The 19,256-nt window shown below is 37.7% G+C and overlaps 1 pseudogene; it reads left to right on the top strand.

The window, feature by feature from the left end:
• Nucleotides 1-4,692: 4,692 nt before the first annotated feature.
• Nucleotides 4,693-13,769, top strand: LOC114657070 (tetraspanin-7-like; annotated as a pseudogene).
• Nucleotides 13,770-19,256: the final 5,487 nt, after the last annotated feature.

The following is a 19,256-nucleotide window of genomic DNA, read 5'->3' as shown; positions in this document are numbered from 1 at the left end:
CTTGAAAACTATCACTTTATGGGGCCATGCAAACCTGTATTAATACTTGTGTGCAAATTAAAATGTTTTTTTTGTACAATGTACAATTCTCATGACAGTGGAATAGGTTATTCTTAACCAGTCTACTGCAGTAATTGCAGTGGAAAATGTGGTTAACTCATGCATGGGGAAAAAAATACTGTTGAATACCATGAAACCGGTACAATTTTGAAAAATACCGTGATATAGTGCTGGGCGGTATGACCAAAATTCTAACTTATGGAACAAAAAATTCCCCCCCCCATCTGAAAAAGTAAAGCACATATCTTATATAAAAAAGTCTACACCCGGATGTGAGAGGTAGAGTCGGGGTAAGGGCTCCTTCTCTGAGGAAACAGAAAACTCACTTAGTCGCTAATAACACAAGTGGGGCCAGCACGTCAGCAAAATGAAACCTCAGAAGAAAGACAACGTTGCTTAGCCGCTAACATCGGCAAAACAATATCCCTTTTACTTTTCCTCCCACTGCTAATGCACAAGCGATGTGAGAACATTGGCAAAACTAATCCTCCTAGGAGAGAGATGCCCAGAGTAGTTCCTTTCAATCACCTGACATTTCAATTTTTTTTCTTACGATTTCACTAGTTTCTAGGACTCCGGGCTTTTTACAGCACAGGCTTACACAGCTAGTATATACATAAATATAAACAAAGCACTTGAGACAGATGTATATCCACACAAACTCAGACCGAATAATTCAATGCGCTATTGTCCATTAGGAGAGGAGGAACATGGGTAGAGGAGAGGCAGATTTGAAAGGATCGAAGGAAAATTGATGATAGTGGTATCCACAAAGTAAAAGGATGTCTCAAGTCTCACCCTCTGAAATCGGCAAGCTAGAGTGTATGGACAGTCTTAAAAAAGAAAAAAGGCACGCAGGTGGCCACCTCACTAACCTTGTCCAAGTGTCAGGGCGATTGTTTCTTTTTTTCCTCTGCATTGATAGCATTTGTCACTACTTCCAAAAGTTGCAAAAGGCTACTCTACCCAAAACTGTGTGGAAACCCCCCCCAGCAATGAGGAGCAGTACACAAAAAACAGACAAGGTACAATGCAATGCACATACTGTAAGAAGTATATGGCAACAATATTTAATCATAGCTTTGGGGGGCCCAAAATTGGGTTCAATGTTAGCTGCATGTATTGCACTTAATTTAGAGTCTGTTCCTAACCCTTTCTCTATCTGGTAGTTTACTGGCCCGGGTTTGTTTACAGTTTTCACTGGTCCTATCCACTTAGGCGCAAGTTTGGCAGAGAATTTAGATGTAGCATAAGATAGATGGTGGACTCTCACCCAGACTTGGTCTCCCATCACAAAGTGCGCATTCTTGTGACAGGCATTATAATATCTGGCATGTCGAGATGTAGATGCCACCAACCGTTTCCGAACTCTGTTTTAAATGTTCCAGTGCATGTATTGTGTTATATGATTTAGAATCTGGACAAGGAGCCGTGTCTGTCATTCTATGTAGTGGACCCTTAAGTTGTCTACCCAGCACAATCAGAGCAGGCGTCTCTCCAGTATTTTTGTGCACCGCCGTGTTCAAATCAAACTGGAGCTTTGGAAACCCCTTATCCCAGTCCTGGTGGCAATATAAAACAGAGGATGTCATCATAGTCTTTAAGGTTCTATTTAACCTTTCTATTAAATTGCTCTGTGGATGGTAAGCAGTTGTCAATTTCCTCTTGAATCCCCATGCAAGGTATAATTCTTCTAACACCAAATTGGTGAATTGGGGTCCCTGATCAGAGACAATGAACTTAGGAACACCCCAGCGAGTGAAAATCTCATTCTTTAAGATGGAACATATTCTGGAGGTTTTGCCATATTTCAAGGGAAATAATTCCACCCATTTTGAAAAGTAGTCCACTATCACCATCAGGACGGTCTTTCAATTGGTGGTAAGGGACAATGGGCCCCTTAGGTCTATCCCCAACACCTCCCCAGGTTCCTTCACAACAACAGATTGAAGATATCCTGACTTTGCTTTATGTGTCTCCATACATCTTTACGGATGGAAGGCCACCAAGCCACCTCCAACAGTGTTTTCATTCTCCCAAGGTGGCCCCCAAAGAGACTGTCGTGATAGTATTGGATGAATTCTGGTGCGTACTCTTCAGGAAAAAATAACTGCAATTTGGTCCCTCCAAGCTTAGATGGAACGGACCTATGCAAGACTCCCTGCAGTTTCTCGTAATAAATGCGGCTGGACCCAGAATCACCTATTTTCTCTCTAAACACCTGGCATACTCAATTGATGGATTGAGCTCAAGCAACATCTTGCATGCTCAGGGGGAGGTTCGACCATAAACTCTGAGCCACAGCCACACAAACAATTCCAGAAAGTTCAATACCCCTAGATAATGCATCAGGAACAATATTACTGCAGCCCTTCCAATAGAGAACCTTGAATGAAAACTCCTGGAGTTGCAACACCTATCGGGTCAGGTGGCAACATGTTTTCAGGTGATTAAATGCCCAGGTGATTGATAGATAGAGAGATAGATAGTAAACTCTTTGTTTTTTTCAATGTTATCCTCAATTTTGTAATTTTTGTAAATATCAGGTCATAAATACATTTCTGTTTTTGTATAAAGCACTGAAAAGGAAACAAAAGAGGATTGAGGACAACATTCCTCTCCCAAAAGACTAGCAACTGGTCTGCTCAGTTCAAAGATGTTTATGGACTGTTGTTAAAAGAAGAGAGGATGCTACACAGTGGTAAACATGGCCCTCTCCCAACTTTTTTGAGACGTGTTGCTGCCATCACATTCAAAATGACCTTATTCTTTTTTTTAAATTGTATATTTTCTCAGTTTAAACATTTGATATGTTTTCTATGTTCTATTGTAAATAAAGTATGGATTTATAAAATTTGCTAATCACCGCATTATGTTTTTATTTACGTTTTACACAGCATCCCAACTTTTTTGGAATTGGGGTTGTATATAAACTTATCTATTATTTGGTAAAATGTTTTCCAAACGTATTAAATAAAAATGTAATTATTATTTCTACACATTACATTTGTATGTAATAATAACTGAAGCATGGTGGCACCTTCTTAGCACTGCTGCTTCACCCCTAAATAAAACTGTGTTTAAGTCCTTGCCCAGTCAATGTCTACATAAAACTTGCACATATTTTCCCTGTGTGCTAGTGTTAGTATCCTGCAATACACTGGCGTTTACGAATGTTTTCCTACGTTGTGCCAGGATAGACTCTGAAATGGACTAAACCAGTTCATAAAAAGCATGGTTGATTGATATAATTATATCTTAAAAACTGCATAGCCCATGACAAAACCAGCCAACAACTTTCACACTTTTTTATCAATTGTGGAAACTGTGCAGATGGGTTAAAAGCATTCCTTCATTTATTTTCGGAATATAGCTATTTAAATACAAGGTTATGTGAGGCCTTAGCCTATCAGGTGCTAAGCTTGACTGAAACATCAGAGCATACAAACACACACACATGCATACTTATAAAATCAATTTAGAATAATTTTCCCTGACATCATAACATGCATATGTTTACAATATGTTAGGAAACCGCTATACCTTGAGGAAATCCACACAGTCATGAGAACACAAAACTTCAAAATGACAGTTCCTGGGCTGGAATTTAAACCTAGGACTTTGAAGTTGTGAGTCAGCAATTTTCACCACTGTACAGACCAGATTTAAAACAGTTAAGTGATATTCAGTTCTTCCCAGGGTTACAAGGTTGCAACATCAACAGAATTTCATTCCAGTCAGACTCTTTAACAGGAGGCTCTCTGAGGCGTTTCATTTTACTGGTTTTATTGAGTTGTTTACTTATTGATCCCCATTTTGTATATTCCCACTGGTGTTTCCACTTAATTTCATAAAAATATCCCATGAATAATTCCCTATAACCCTGTATTTAGTATGTTATGAGTCTATGGTTAGAGATGGCATAATAATACTAAAACACGTTTCTAAAAGTTCATTGAGTGTAAGTGACATCATATACTGTAAATCAAGGATGGACTATGTGTGTATAATTTGCCCGGTATTGGAATCTTAAAAAAGCGAGTATTTCAACAGATATAATGAAGAAGCACTCTAAAACAGTTACACTGATGAAATTTAATACAATCTGTGTAATTAAATTAAAGGTAGAAATTTTGGTTAAACAAGACATTTTTGCCTATTGTAAATCTACATTGTAAGTTCATAGACAGATATCAAAAATACTAATCAATAAAAGATTACAATTACATTTAAAGTTAAAACTAGCTTATACTACCACTTTTAGAAAATAGAAATTAGAAGCACTGCTCATGCATAGTGCAGAAATATGTTGGAAGATGCATGGTGAAAGGGAATGCTGAAAAAATTCAAGGCATATTGAGGAAATAAATTAATTGGGAATACCTGTTGGACTCCTAACTGGACATGATGATGAACAATGAGGCCAACTTAGTAAGAATGATGGACACAATGCATTCTGAACAAGCCAAATGAATACTAACATGAGAAGACTCAACATATATTGGAAAGACTAGATGGCATTAACTAGATTCAAGACACAAAAAGAAGACTTAAAAGGCATTGCTGAAACACCCTGGCAAGACAGGACAGAGCTAAGGGCAATTGCATGCTCTCCATTTGCTGCAGGGGAAACAGTTGCCAGCTTCTGCACAGATGAGCCTCCCTCTCCAGAGGCAGCCAATCCCAAGAGGCAGAGTGGGGTCAGTAGCAGGTCAGAGACCAAGCTGATGCTGCCTACTTTGCAGCAGATCCAGCTCTTGTGAGCCTTACAGGTTCCATTCCGGCTTGTTTTATGGTGCCGCTGGGTTCAGCCTGCCCTTTTCCAGCAGATGATTTAATGGCTGGCAGACATTAACAACCAGCCATTAAAAAGGCGGAGAGTGAGGTTGCCTGCAGAGGGACGGCTTTTGTGATGACAAGTGACGTGCTGTCGCGGCCCTTGGCTTGCTGGATAGGCAGGACAGCGCTGAAAGGCTTGCCCAGGAGGCTCTCTTCTCCCAGAGGCCTACCAGCTGAATTCGGAAAACCCTACTCTATCTCCTACAGTCCTCGCTGCAGCTCTGCTGCACCCCCTTACCAGCTGAGAGAAGAATCCTTGGAGTCGGTAGCATCCAACGAGAACGGTAGCTCTCCACGACAAGACTGGCCCTCCATCACATACCGGACAGTAGTGAGAGGGCGGGCGCCGCATCATGGCTCTACTCAAGCTTTCCCTCATGGGTTTCAGTTTTGTTTTCTGGGCAGCTGGGTTAGCGATGTTCACAGTAGGCATCTGGGCTAAAATATCCTTAGCGGACTACCTGGTTCTGTCCACTAACCGTTACCCCAACACACCATTTATTCTGCTAACAACTGGGCAGCAGTCACATTTGGGGCATTTCCTTGGCTGTTTCAGTGCTGCAACAGAGAACCGCTGCTTGCTACGCATGTATGGTATCTTCCAGCTGGCTGTGCTTGTAGCTGGCCTCTCTGCTGGCCTCTCTGGACTCTTCTACAGAAAGGACATTGCTGAGGGTTTTCAGAAAGGATTGCAGGAAGCCATTCGCCTTTATACAGAGGACGAGGTGAAAGCTGATGCCTTGGATGATGTTCAAAGGGCTCTGGACTGTTGTTGGGGTGCACAGCTACCAAGACTGGCTGTTCTCTCCATGGTCATTGGATCAAGAAGGGACAGCCCAATGGCTCAGTGCCATCCAGTTGTTGTGTGTGCAACGGAGAGGTTGCAGGAACAGGCCAGTGCCCACAGAAGGAGCTGAGATGGCTGGAATTCACTACTCATGGCTGTTTCCAGAAGGTTTTTGATTTTGTCAGTGACAACATGTTCCATATTGCAACAGGAGCACTAAGCCTTGCCACCATTCAAGTTGTGGGAATTGTACTGACGTGTCTGTTGGCTGCCAAGATTGCTGGCCCTGTGCCCCCAAGAAAGAGCAAGAGCACCAGTGCACTAACTGGAACAGGCAGAGAGTAGGAGTGGGGGGATGTCGCATGCTGGTCCTAGTTCAGTGATAGTTGTGTATGTATTTGGCATAAAAGATGCTGTACAAAATAAAAACTGATTAATCATAGCCTGACTTGCCTGAGACATGTAGGAAACATTTTTTAACAGCTCACAGAAAGAAAGGGGGTGATCAACCAAGTGGGCAGAAAGCTATCCACCACCTGGAACCTGATCCAGAATATCTGGACTTGGGCAAAAGTCGGGTGTATAGGTCACACTTCAGTCTCTATCCTTTAGATGTGAATTGTCATCTTAAAAGCTTTGTTGTTATCCAGCAGCAGCAGGCAAATACTTTTCATACTTCCACTGAGACCCTCAGCAACGTGAGCAGACAGCTGGCAGGAACAGGCTTTTCCTACATTTCAAGATGTCTTCCAGCGGTACTCAGTGCAAAACCGGGGTGAGCCAGTTAGTCAGCCAAAGGTGAGATGAGTATGCATACATGCAACGCTCATAGCTGTATATGTGTGCATGGTGAGATGTGGGTGTGTGAATATATCTTGTACCCATGAACTGAGGGGGACAAATTATGTGTAGGGAAGTGAAGGGGGCTACACCACACAGTTATTTCTGGCTAATGGCTGCTTTTGTTTGGTTTTAGATTACAATTGCAATACTCAGTGAATTGAGCTGAACTGTAATATGTGCACATGGCTGTTCATCTTACAGTTGTGAGTACACAGAAATCTTACTACTAGTGGGGAAGGATGTGTGTAAATGTGTTTTGAATATGACACCACATTTAAGTGTAATTTTTATGTATTGTATTTATGGGTACTTGAACAAAACATGAGCTCACTGTATGTGGCTCTGTTTGTGACTGTATGATTAAGTATGTGTTTTTAAATTACTGTATGTGTGTGTGTCCTGCATGTTACGTAAGGGCACGATTGAGCATCTATGATTTATTGTTTTTTGAGTACTATACAAATTCAAACATAAGTCAATCAGTCTGACTTTTGTTTTTGTATGTAAATTTCACTTAACATAATAACCAGCATTACAAGATATTTTACATCTTAGTCAACAATATAATACAAAAAAAATCACGTAGTAGTAGACTTAGTTTTTAAATAAATATAACACAGACAGAAAAAATGGTAAGGAAAACTGGATAAGGGCTGACAATGCCCAGACCTCAAATCACTATATAGAAATTGATAAATAGCCGAGTAAACTCAATGTCAACATTGCTGTAAATAAAGTAAATAGTCAACTAATACTATCACAAAATGGTCTCTTGAACTCCTCTTCCACAGCAGGGTCTTTGGGGATTGGGGGGGGGGGGGGGGGGGGGGGGGGGGGCCAGCATTCCGGCACAAGGTAGTAAACTAGCCCTGAATGGGGATGCAATCTATCACAAGACATACTGCCGCTCCCAATTAGAGAAGTCAATTTACCTAATAAGAGAAAGAAGAAACCCAAGTACACAGAAACACACAAATGCTGTGATGAAGAAAAGGAGGCAAACTCTACACTCACAGTAAACAGGCTAGAATAGAAATGCAAAGTTGGATGGGTACAGTACTAACCATTGTGTTACCTCTTCCCCTTAGTCAGTTAAAAAAAAAATATAAATGCCAGAGTGATATGAAATGTAAAAATACAAGAGATAAACATAGATTTTAAGGTTGAGATCTAAACATCATGAAAGAAACAGCTTCAAAATTCTTTGGGACAGGAGTGTCAAAACTCTGATCCTGGAGAGCTGCAGGTTTTTGTTCCAGTCACTTTCTTAATTAGTAGCCTTTTGACTTCCTTTTTAAGATTCAAAGCAGTTAATTGTTTATTTTTACCTTAAACACTAGCCAAATATAACTTGATCCCTTTTGCACTCTGTGTTCATCATACAAATTTCTGTTTCAATTCAATATTTGAAAAGAATAAAAAGAAGGTCCTGAAAATTAATATTCACGTTCTGGTCCAAAAAGCATTTCGATCTTGCTCTTAGAAATATTAAAATCAACAATTTTGCTAATGTCTGGTGTGGCAGAAGAGAGTATTAACAACCCATTGAATTAAATGATGTGTTTCAATTGGATTCTAATTAAGAAATTGGCTGGTGTGAAAAAGATGATCCCTTGGAGAAGACAGGTTTGAGATTCCTTAGTCATCTGTTGACTTGCTTTTGTATCTCATTATTGTTTTACTGTTATTAAGGAAAAGATTATCAATGACGGATTCATGATTTTAAAAGAAATCAATTAAATCAAGGAAAAAATTTTGTTCTATTACCAACAGTACTTGATTCCTAATTAAGAAAGTGGGTGGAACTAAACACTGGAGTCACTGGAGCCCTCAAGGAGTTTAGCTCCCCTGCCTTAGGGCATTTTACAAGATAATTTAGGGTAAGCTGTGATGTCAGACAGTGACTTGTTTAGGTATTTACAGATACAAATTCAGTGAAATCTACACACTGTGTTCATTGTCTTAGGTCTCAGTCAGGACTTGAGCAGGATCATTTTGAATTTGTTAGAAAACTGTGGGTTAGAAAATTATTGACTGTTATAATCTGTTAATCCTTTGTGTGGGAAGTCCATAGAATGGAGAGTTGCCATAAACTATGCAAATGTTCATGGAGATGTGAGGAGGAGGACATTGGGTGGAACTCAAGCAATGTTTTGTAGATGAAAAGGCCTTAGACTACACCATGTAATGACCTCCTGATGAGGAACATCATAAACCCTGATGTTATACAGTAATTGTAATAACATTTCAATCTGATGTTCCAGGCCAATATTTTCAACTAAATTTATACAAGTATCAATTTGCAGTTAAAAAAAAAACTATTAAATTAATATAAATGTACATATTATGACAGAACAAAAAGCTGTTAACATGTTAGAATTTTTTTTTACAGTTTTCTTATCTTAAATTTATTGGATTAACTGTAACTGCCGCTTGAGGCATTATTGTACTGCATTAATTAATCTTGACATCCAAAAGAATTTCAAACATGACTATAAAAATTACATTGTGATGGGGTGGCTTTCAATCTGGGGTTGATAGCTGAATTTCAGTTGATGGTATTGAGGCAGACTTTGGCTTCTCACATCCCTAATTTGAATTAAGTAGGTCTGAAAAAGTACTGTATGTATGCATAATTACAAAAAAAATGCACATTGCTTCTTTTTTGCTGTAATTTGGTTCTTTCTGATGCACTTTGCTAGTGCAAAGGTACAAAATATTGCAGTCAGTTAGCATGGTACTCAGACATCACCTATTGGAGTTTTTACAAAGTAGGACAACTATATGAGTGTGTGTGACCAAATGTGTGCATAGTGAAGTATAGTGAAGTACAATAGTTAGGTGCATAGAGATTGACAAGCTACTGGATGTTAGGTTGAATGGCCTGTTCTTGTCATAATTGTTCTATTTCTGTCATATCCATATATAGTACGTCAGTAAAATTAAATGTTGGCGTGATTAACTACGCCTGTGTTCCCTGGGATTCTGTGAATGTGACTACTGGAATATATGTGCACTGTAACATATGCACATGGGTAGGCAACAGATGCTACATTATGCTAGTTGAAACAAGTAAATCTTTTATTATATAGTTTCTTTTATGATGGCCAGCATGTCAAGGCACATTCCATTAACAATATAAGAATAAGGGGGGATATTTGCAATTCACAAGCCAAACAGTAAGGGTTACATGCAATGCTGTCAGGAGATCCCAAGCATATGAAACTAGCTCCCTGGTTCATGGAACACAAGTTCTTTGACAGGAATAGAGCAGGAAATTGTGTATAAGATTCAAACACATCTGCTAGATACAGTCAGTCTCATTTTTACATACAGCACTGGTTTGGGAGCTGAGTTTTCAATCAAGGGTGGTCTCTCTCTTACTATGGTGCTAACCAGTGAGAAAGGCCACAGCCTTTATTAACACTCACAGATCACTGCTTGGGTGCTGTACAAGAACAAAATTATTGAACCTTAAACCATACACAGTACTTTCCCAGTGTAGCAGTCACCACTGACTCATAATTAAAACTAGCTGTTCAACCTGTCTAAGATGGGTTGAAATCTAAGTAATCAAAGTAGACATCAGTGATAATGTTTGGTTTAATATATAATTTGGTATGGGACTTGTTAAAAGCAATATTAATGTTTGTGATGCGCCATCTATTGAAATGACAAATGCAATGCATTTCATTACTACAAATGTTTATGGCGCACCATCTTTTGGAATGACAAAGACATAGCAACTGGATGGACACACAGACAGACACACAGGCACTCATCCTTTTATTAAGGTGGAGTGAATATTTGGCTCTAGCCTTTATCTGGGACAACTTTTGTTTTGTTTTTTTGGAAAAAAGTGTGAGTTCAAGTCCAGCATAAGCTATGGCAGATAGTAAATCCACTTCTGGATACCCATCCTATCCTAATCAACTCACTTTTGATTACTCATTATTCTGTTTTACAATGCCATCTGCTCAGCTCTGGCTAGTCATTTTTCAGAACTTCACAATGACCATCTGAACTAACATTCACGGTCAGCTCAGAATAAGTCAAATAATCTGGCTATTTTCCATTGTAATGAGTGATTTTAACCTCCATATTAATGATATGAACTGTAATGTTGCATCTGATTTTTTGTGTATTATTGAAAATTTTAATTTTACCCAGCATGTTTCAGGTCCTACATATATTGGGGGGGAATATGCTTGATCTTGTTTTTACTTATGGTATTAATATTGATTGTATTGATTTTAATGATCTTATTTTTAGTGACTGTAAATGTATTTTGTTTGATGTGCTATATACTGTTGATCCTGTCCCCAATTAGACAACTTAATTGTACACAAGTTACCAATGATGCTGTGGTATCTCAGTTTTGTACTCTGTTTGATAGAGCAAAAAGGCTTTGATGAGATGATGCTGAGGCATTGGTTTACTCATTTAATCAGCAATTGTACTGATATATTGAACTCTGTCGCACCTTTTAAATTAGGTTGTAGTCGGGTTTGGTAAATCTTTTGCCTTGGCTAAATCAATCTATTCGCAGCACTAGGTGCCACTGTCAAAAGATTAAGCTTTACAGAAGGTCACTAATTTGGACATTTACCATCTTTATTTAAAAGATTTGCATTGCACTTACAGTATAACAACACATTAAGGAATGCTAGGGGTTTGTATTTTGTGAAACTTATATTAAATAGCACACTTAATTCCGAAGTTTTCTTTGACACTATCACTGACATCGTTTCTCCTGTCTCTGTTAGTTCAGAATATAATCACAATTAATGTTTGAAAAAAGTAACACTATTTTGTTGAGAAAGTTACTTTCATTTGATCAAATATCTTTGCTTTTCTGAACATTGTGTAGGCTGATCCCCCTTCCTCAGGCTGAATTCTTCTTCCCTGGTATCTCTTAGCAATCTTCTTACTTTATTGAAGAACTTGAATCCTTCATCTTGTATGTTGGATATTCTTCTCTCTTTTTACGAGTTCTTGATTGGACCAAATCTGGTGTCCTTGATAAATTCTTCTCTCCTCACTGGGTTTATTTCAATTTATTATAGGTGTGCTATTGTGCAACCTCTATTGAAAAAACCTAATCTTAATCCCTGTGATTTTAATAATCTGAGGTCTATCTCTGACCTCCCATACTTTGCTAAAATTTTAGAATAGGCAGTTTAATCACACCTGACTGCTTTTCTTAATAAATATCATTTCAGACTGGCTTTAGGAAACAACATGCCACAGAATCAGCTTTTCTTAAGGTGACTAATGACCTTTTGATGGCTGCTGATATGGAGGAGTGATCAGTCCTTATACTCTTGGACCTTAGTGCAGCATTTGATACTATAGACCATACGCTTCTAATTAATTGGTTAAATAATTGTGTGGGTATCTCTGGGACTGCCTTAGACTGGTTTACTTCTTATTTGGCAGAAAGAAGTTTCTCAGTGAGCATGGGTACATGTCAGCCCCAGCATCTTATCATGTGGAGTGCTGCAGGGAGTTCTTGGGATAGTGTTATTTTCCTAATACATTCTTCCTTTAGCTTGAACTTTAAGCTCTTTTAAAGATATTCATATCACATTTATGCTGACGATATTCACCTTTCATGCTTTTTTAAACCCACAACACCCTTCATAAGGTATAATTAATAAACAGCTAGCTGCTAATTTTTGGCAGTTCAATTCTAAAAAAACTGAGGTTTTAATTATTGCCCCAGTAAAATCAGTCTTGGGTTATTTAAATCTTGGGTCCAGAACCTGGGTGTTACGTTTGACCAGTCTCTAAAACTTGATGCTCATGTTAGGTCCTTATCTCGCTCTACTTTTTACAATAGTAATAGAATATAACAATAGTGTCGAAGGCTCAGTTGGAGATGTTAGTGCATGCTTTTATTTATTCACTTCTTGATATTATTGTAATTGTTTATTTACATGTTTAAACAAGACATTGCTGCTGTGTCGTCAGTCTATTCAAAATACTGCTGCTAGACTGTTAACCTTCTCTAGTAAGTTGTCTCACATTACTCTGATTTTATCATCTCTTTATTGGTTCCTAGTGGAATTTAGAATCCATTTTAAGACTTTAGCAATCAGCTATAGAGCTTTGTATATTTCAGATATTTTACAAAATTATACTAACAGTGGAAAAGTTACGTCATCCACCCAGGGCCTCCATATTGTTCCACGTAGTCAACTAAAGACTCGTGGGAAATAGGTTTTTCAGTTTGTTACACCGAAATGGTGGAATATAGGCTTCCTTGTACTTTATAGGCTGCTTATACACTTGACATATTTAAGAAACACTTGAAGAGGCACCTTTTTAGGTTAGCATATGGATAGCCGTTTTGGCTCTTCTGTTTACGTATTTTTTGTTGAAATGTTAGTTTCATTTTATTTTTAACTGTTTGTAACTGTGTGTATTAATTGCTTTCTATGGTGTACAGTGCTTTGTTGACTCTGTCTGCAAAAGGCACTTTGTAAATAAAAATGCAATATAATAAATTGAAAGAATAAATATTAGAACCAATGATAATGTAAGGAGATTTGAACTGGATGTTGATATGAAAGGCATTCTGTACAGTACAGGCTAACTGATTTGACTACTAATAAACTGCTGTTTTTCAATGTTATTTCTTTTAGGCAAGTACAGAGATGGTTGCATAACTCCTCAGCTGGCTCCACCACCATTGGCTGTCTGCGTCAGGATTTTCTTGAATATGTTACTGCTGTACTCACTAATGTCATAAAGGGCTTTGATTAAGCTGCTCAGCATAGTCAAATCCTATACCTGCAGTGGAGACCCATTCTCCAGAAAGTTCTTCATATACAGTATATGCTGCCACCAATCAACGCTAAGTAAGCTAAGGAAGTCTGTCCTGTTCTCCCTTGGGTTTCAAACAGTGACTCTCAGATCTAGTGTCTACTCACTTCTGTGTTGTTTTCTCCTTGGTTCTTCAACAAAGACTGTGTTTGCCCTGACAACATGTTATGTGTAATGCTAACTATTTTGCCCCATTAATTGGTTTTGCATAATATAAGAGATGATTCCTTTGCTCTGTAAGTGCTCTGGGACAATGTCCATCATAAACAGCAAGATACTGTAAATAAAGATGGACTATATGAATGTTTTCTGTCTTGTCTGACTATTTCTTAGTTGTGCACCCTAATAGTTTTCTGAATATTATATACTGAAGTCCTGCTGACTCTCCTTATGAGTGAAGACTCACTAGACGGCTCATCATGCCAGACAAGAGCTAGTATATTATATTTTGAAGTATCTTTACTCCTGTTCTATAAAGTATTCATTGTTTTATTTTTTTAATCTTCTGAAACTACTTATTTCAAAACATGGTTATACTCTATACTAATTTTTGAAAAATTCTTTAAAATTGACTCAAAGTGGTAACTTAGGGTAATAATTGCTAAATTAAGGGTATTTGTATATTTATGTAAGTTTGTTTCAGTGATTAATCAGTAATTCATTTGGATGGTTAAGTATTATGTCAGTTTCTGTCACTAAATCTGCCATGTCCTCATTTCTCTGTATTGCAAAATCTGCAAGAGAACAAAATTCCCTCTTTAATCATCATATTAATGAAGGTGTGTAGGTTGACTTATTTAATGTAGCAACTAAGAACAGGATAATAGTGAGAGAGAGAAATATAAATAAGCGCTAGTCTAACATTAGTGCTTATTGTGGCAGAAAAAAAGTTAAAATAATAAATAAGTAAATAGGTGTAAAGGCTTTATCTGAAGAAACAGCAAAAGTACCTTAAAGTTCTCAAATGGCTATCATGTTTGCTTTAAAATAAAAAGGAAGCACAATTTTCTTAATGGAGCCAGCAACTAATTATTGATTCTATAGAATAAATAAAAATTAAGTATGTACATAAACACAAACCAAAGTGTAGATTAATTAAATTGATTTCAATTCAATTTAGTATCAATATAATTTACAGTAAAACTAGATGTTTCTGCTAGTTTCACTGATACAGAAACATAAGAAAGCTTCTTATGTTTACTAACAATCAAAAGCTTGAAAATATAGCGGGTTGAAAGGGATATAAAATATGCAGATATAAGATTTAATAGCTGCAACTCTAAAAATGTCCAGAAGGAGGTGTTAAGAACATAATGATTAAATTTACTAGATTAGTGAAGCTGCTGCTTTATAGTATCATAAACAAGCCTTCAGGTTTCTGAATCTGCACAGACCAAAATAAGAGCAGCAAAAATCTGAACTGGCTTGAACAGCCACAAGGCAGGAGTCAAACCTGTACAGGACACAAGGCCATTGCAATTCACACTACTATACACAATGCCAGTAGAGAAGCATTGATGATTTATAAAAATTGCATAAACTCTGCACATATCTGTTTACTGGCTCAATTCTCCCAAACCATAAATAATTATCATTAAAATATTGTATACTAGGTCTTGTATTCATCATTCCCATTTCAGAATGAAATACAATCATGTTTGTGACAAATTTCATACAATCTGAAATTATTCTATTTCTCTTGAATTACCTTACAGGAATTCCACCTTTAGATCTTTGTAGCACAATGATTCCCAACACTCACCAGATAAAACCCGACATAATTTAAGAACTGGCTGAATGAGATACAGAGGAAACTTATAGTAGCTATTATGTATCTAAACAAGTGTAATGGTGTCCTCTCATTGTAAAATTGAAGTTCTTCACAGTCTGCCTCAAGCAGTATCTTTTCCTTTTAGTTAAAGGACATTTTCTGTGGCGGAATCAGTCTAATGTAATGGCATGGTTGGGCTAGGGTGAAACAGATAACAGAAAAAATATAAAGTATGGCTAATTTATTTCAGTTAATTTACAAGCAAAACTGAGAAAAGCCCTTGCTTTATCAGAATCATTGATGGCTACATATCAGTTACTGTGACACGACTGTACAGGCCTTTTCTTATTCTTCAACAAATACACTTCTGGATAAGGCTACATGGTTGTACAGTCGTTGGCTCCTTGAAAAGGCAGTGCTAGTCTTCTGTATTTGAACCGTGCAAGAATTATTTTTAGTATAGAACACATTTTTCCCATGTTTTGTATGTGATTTTCTCAGGGTACTCCATTTTTCTTTCCCTATACCCAAAGACATAAATACAGTATCAGAGAAGCTGGCCCAGTGTAAATGTCCATTCGCATAAGTCGGCCTGGTGATGAAAAATTCTCTGTCCACGGATGTTTCCTGTCTTACACCTAGTGCTGCTGTAATAGGCTCTTGATACTTGTGCCACCAAACTAGATTAAGAGACCTTAAAGATGACTCACTCACTGATCAAGGTCAGACAATCTGATCAACATACTTACCAAATGACCCAGATATTCGTTAAGAATTTTTTTTGTTTGTTTTTATTAAAATTTGTGTAAGATGTTTAAAAAATAATCCACAATTGCATGCCATCATAAAATCTGCAAGGAGGATAAAGAAAAATGAATCTATAGTATGTGCAATGCACAGCTTTAAAATATATCTTGGAGTTTCTGTGCCAGTTGGCCATAGGCAGTGATAGTTAGAACTTGAATGCTAAAGTAATTGAGTCTTCGCCATCAATTCAATCTGTATTATTGTCAGTTTGTTTAAATTAATATGTTTTTAAATAGTCAAATCAGTTGATTGTTTTTTTATATATTTTTAATTTAAGGATTGCATTACAATTACTACATTAGAAGTCAGTAAAAAATGCTGTATCGTGTCTTGCTTAATTTAGATACTTCATCCTCTAAAAGAATTAAAAGATTTAATATGAAGAACCACTCAGAAATATTGAAATATCCAAGAGGTTAGCAATTCTCAGGTAACTGAGGACAGCATTGAAAAAAGCTTGCTAGATTCTAAAACAAAACACTGAGCTGTTTCTCATAACATGTTTTTCTAATTAGGACATCCTTTTTCAAATGTGTTATGGTAGACGGGCTTGGATTCTCTCAGTTGGCAGTGCAGTGTATGTTATCCCAACAGATTGTTCATTAATGAGGGATATCCTATTGAGTACTACTCCAGACAGAGCATTTTAGAGGATAAGGTTTATTGTGATCCCAAATTGTCTGAGAAAGAAGCAAAGTCTTTACATGTGACATTCACAATTAGAATCTTTGGATAGCAAGATGTACATAATTTGGGGTGAGTTAGATCACAATTTTAAAAAATAACTTCACACCTATTCAATCATGCTTGTTGTTCTCCGGTTTTCTCCCATAGTCCAAAGACATGTTGGGTGGATTAGTGATGCTAAATTGGACGTAATGTGTGTGTGTGTACGTGTGTGTGTGTGTGTGTGTGTGTGTGTGTGTGTGTGTGTGTGTGTGTGTTCACCTTGCCCTAATCTTGTTGGGAAAGACTCCAGCCACCTGTGACCCTACTCAGGACTAAGCAGGTTTAGAAATTGATGGTGGTGGTAAATCATGCTTATATCACTAACATCAGATTGTAAAATTAACCTGCCCTCTACCATTTACTTAGACCAACTTCACTATTTTTGTTTAAGCCTTCCGTGCTCTTCTAACAGCCTTATTATTACACTAATAAACCTTTGTCAGTCAGTTTCTAGAATTTATTTAACAGATGTTAAAGTGACTAAAGAATAATATGAAAAAAATTTGGCATAGTAACTCACCAGAGGCTTACTCTAATGACTTTACAATTTGGATACTCTGGTCAAATTTGCACTGCATGGGTGTAGATTAGTTTCCAAAATTGGGTGATTGAGGTGGGGATGGAGTTGTAATTTGATGCCTTTTTTATATCAAACATGGAAACACACCTACAGTGCCATTTTTTTTCAGCACTATACACAAATGTGTTAGCCTGTATCCCACTGCACACATGACGTTCATGCCAAGTTTAAATACACGTCAGCTTAGTTCTATCTCTGATATCAATTGTTTCTGTCACATATGAAATTAAATTAAAAAAAAACATTTGTTACAAAATAACACTTAAAGGAACAGGTCATGAATAAGCTTTTCTGGATAAGCTGCACAATAAAAAGTATAAATAACAGCAAACTATATGTGTCAAGTACCATTTCTATATCTTCTAATCTGTATTTAAGTAAATGCTTTATAGTGCAAGCTGTTGAGACAGGCCCCAGCCCCTGTGAGCCTCAACTGGATTATACAAGATTGATTATGAATATATTGATATACTAGGGTGCTTTGCCCCTTGGTCGCTTCACTTAACAACATGCAGCAAATTCACGTCTCTGTCGCTCGCGTATATGGATTTCACTTTCACCAAACAATAAAACTTTTAATTCTAGGCCTCTTCATTGGGAAGAAACACTACTTTTCCCTGATAGCAACACGAATTAGACGCTCTACAAGTCTCCGACTTGCGGCCCTGAGGCTAGGGATCTGCACTGGCAATCGGAAGGTTGCCGGTTCGAATCCCGTAAATGCCAATAGGGAGTCTGCTCTGTTGGGCCCTTGAGCAATGCCCTTAACTTGCAAATGCTGAGCGCTTTGAATACTGAGAAAAGCGCTATATAAATGCGAAGAATTAAAGTTTACAGTAAAGCCAAACAATATCTACATACTTCTGTCATATCACCTATATCCATATATTCGCTCTCTTTTCACTTTTACCTTTTCATTAATATCGCATTAAATTTTGATTCAGTGTTTGGAATTACATCATGACAACGCCACGTATAACCGCCCGTGAGTGAAAATCATTTCTTTCTCTCTACATGATGCTAAAGAATGCAAATTATTACAAAATAAACAATTGGAAAATTGTACATGTACTGGGTCATCGCACACAATTCTAACAATACAGCAAGGTAAATGTATGTCAGCACTTCGTTGTCATACTGACCTGCACTCCATTATGTCACTCCCTCACAAGCTTGAGCATCGTAGTGGGGGCAAAATGGTTAATGATTACCCAAGGCCATTGGGGGTTTGGGGATGAGCACTAAAAGCCTGGAATGAAAATGCTGTTTTCGACAGGAAGAGAGACTGCATATACAGTATATAGGGGCCAGAGCTCTGCGCTACACCCCTGCAAACTTCCTTCTGGAAACTAAAGTGTTAATTTGCCCCGCTTTACTAATAAAATAGAAATTTACTAAAACAAGTAATTCAATTTGCATGTACAAGGACGTGTTATAACGCTTTTTGTCCTTAAATGTTGGCAACTTTTATTTGGTCCTGGTTGTTTATTTTGTCATCCACTTATGCTGTGGTAGTTTTTACTCGAAACCAGCTTTTACTATCGAACCGGCATTTTTATGTTTGTGTGTTTTTGTCGCCCATGAATACTGAGAGAAAATCAACGTGTACCTGCACGTGAGTCCACGCGCCCTTCTTAAGGTTCGTTGACTGCGCATGCGGTACACAAGAAAACAGGCGCTCATTGAAGGAATCACTGTGCGAGTGTCGCTTCCCGCACCTTCTCATTTAAACATTAAAAGCACAGAGATAGTGCACACATTCATTGCGAAAAATCGCCAAAACTCTGGGCAAATATTAAAGTTTGTGCAGGCAGAAATGGAGATCGATATTTAAAGCATAAAAAAAAATCTGCTACTGCGCAGTGTAACACACTGAACGCTTTAAATATTAACAGACAAAAGTGTGCATCCTCTCGTGTCAACGCGCATGCGGCTTAGTTGACGCCGGGCTTTTAACAGTGACCTGCCAGACAGTAAAGACTGTCAAAGGTACGCCGTATTAACATGTTACC

The sequence above is a fragment of the Erpetoichthys calabaricus genome, chromosome 1 (genome assembly GCF_900747795.2).
Source record: "Erpetoichthys calabaricus chromosome 1, fErpCal1.3, whole genome shotgun sequence".
Lineage (NCBI taxonomy): Eukaryota > Metazoa > Chordata > Cladistia > Polypteriformes > Polypteridae > Erpetoichthys > Erpetoichthys calabaricus.
Note: the sequence above shows the minus strand (reverse complement) of the source record. Positions and strands in the feature narration are given on the sequence as shown.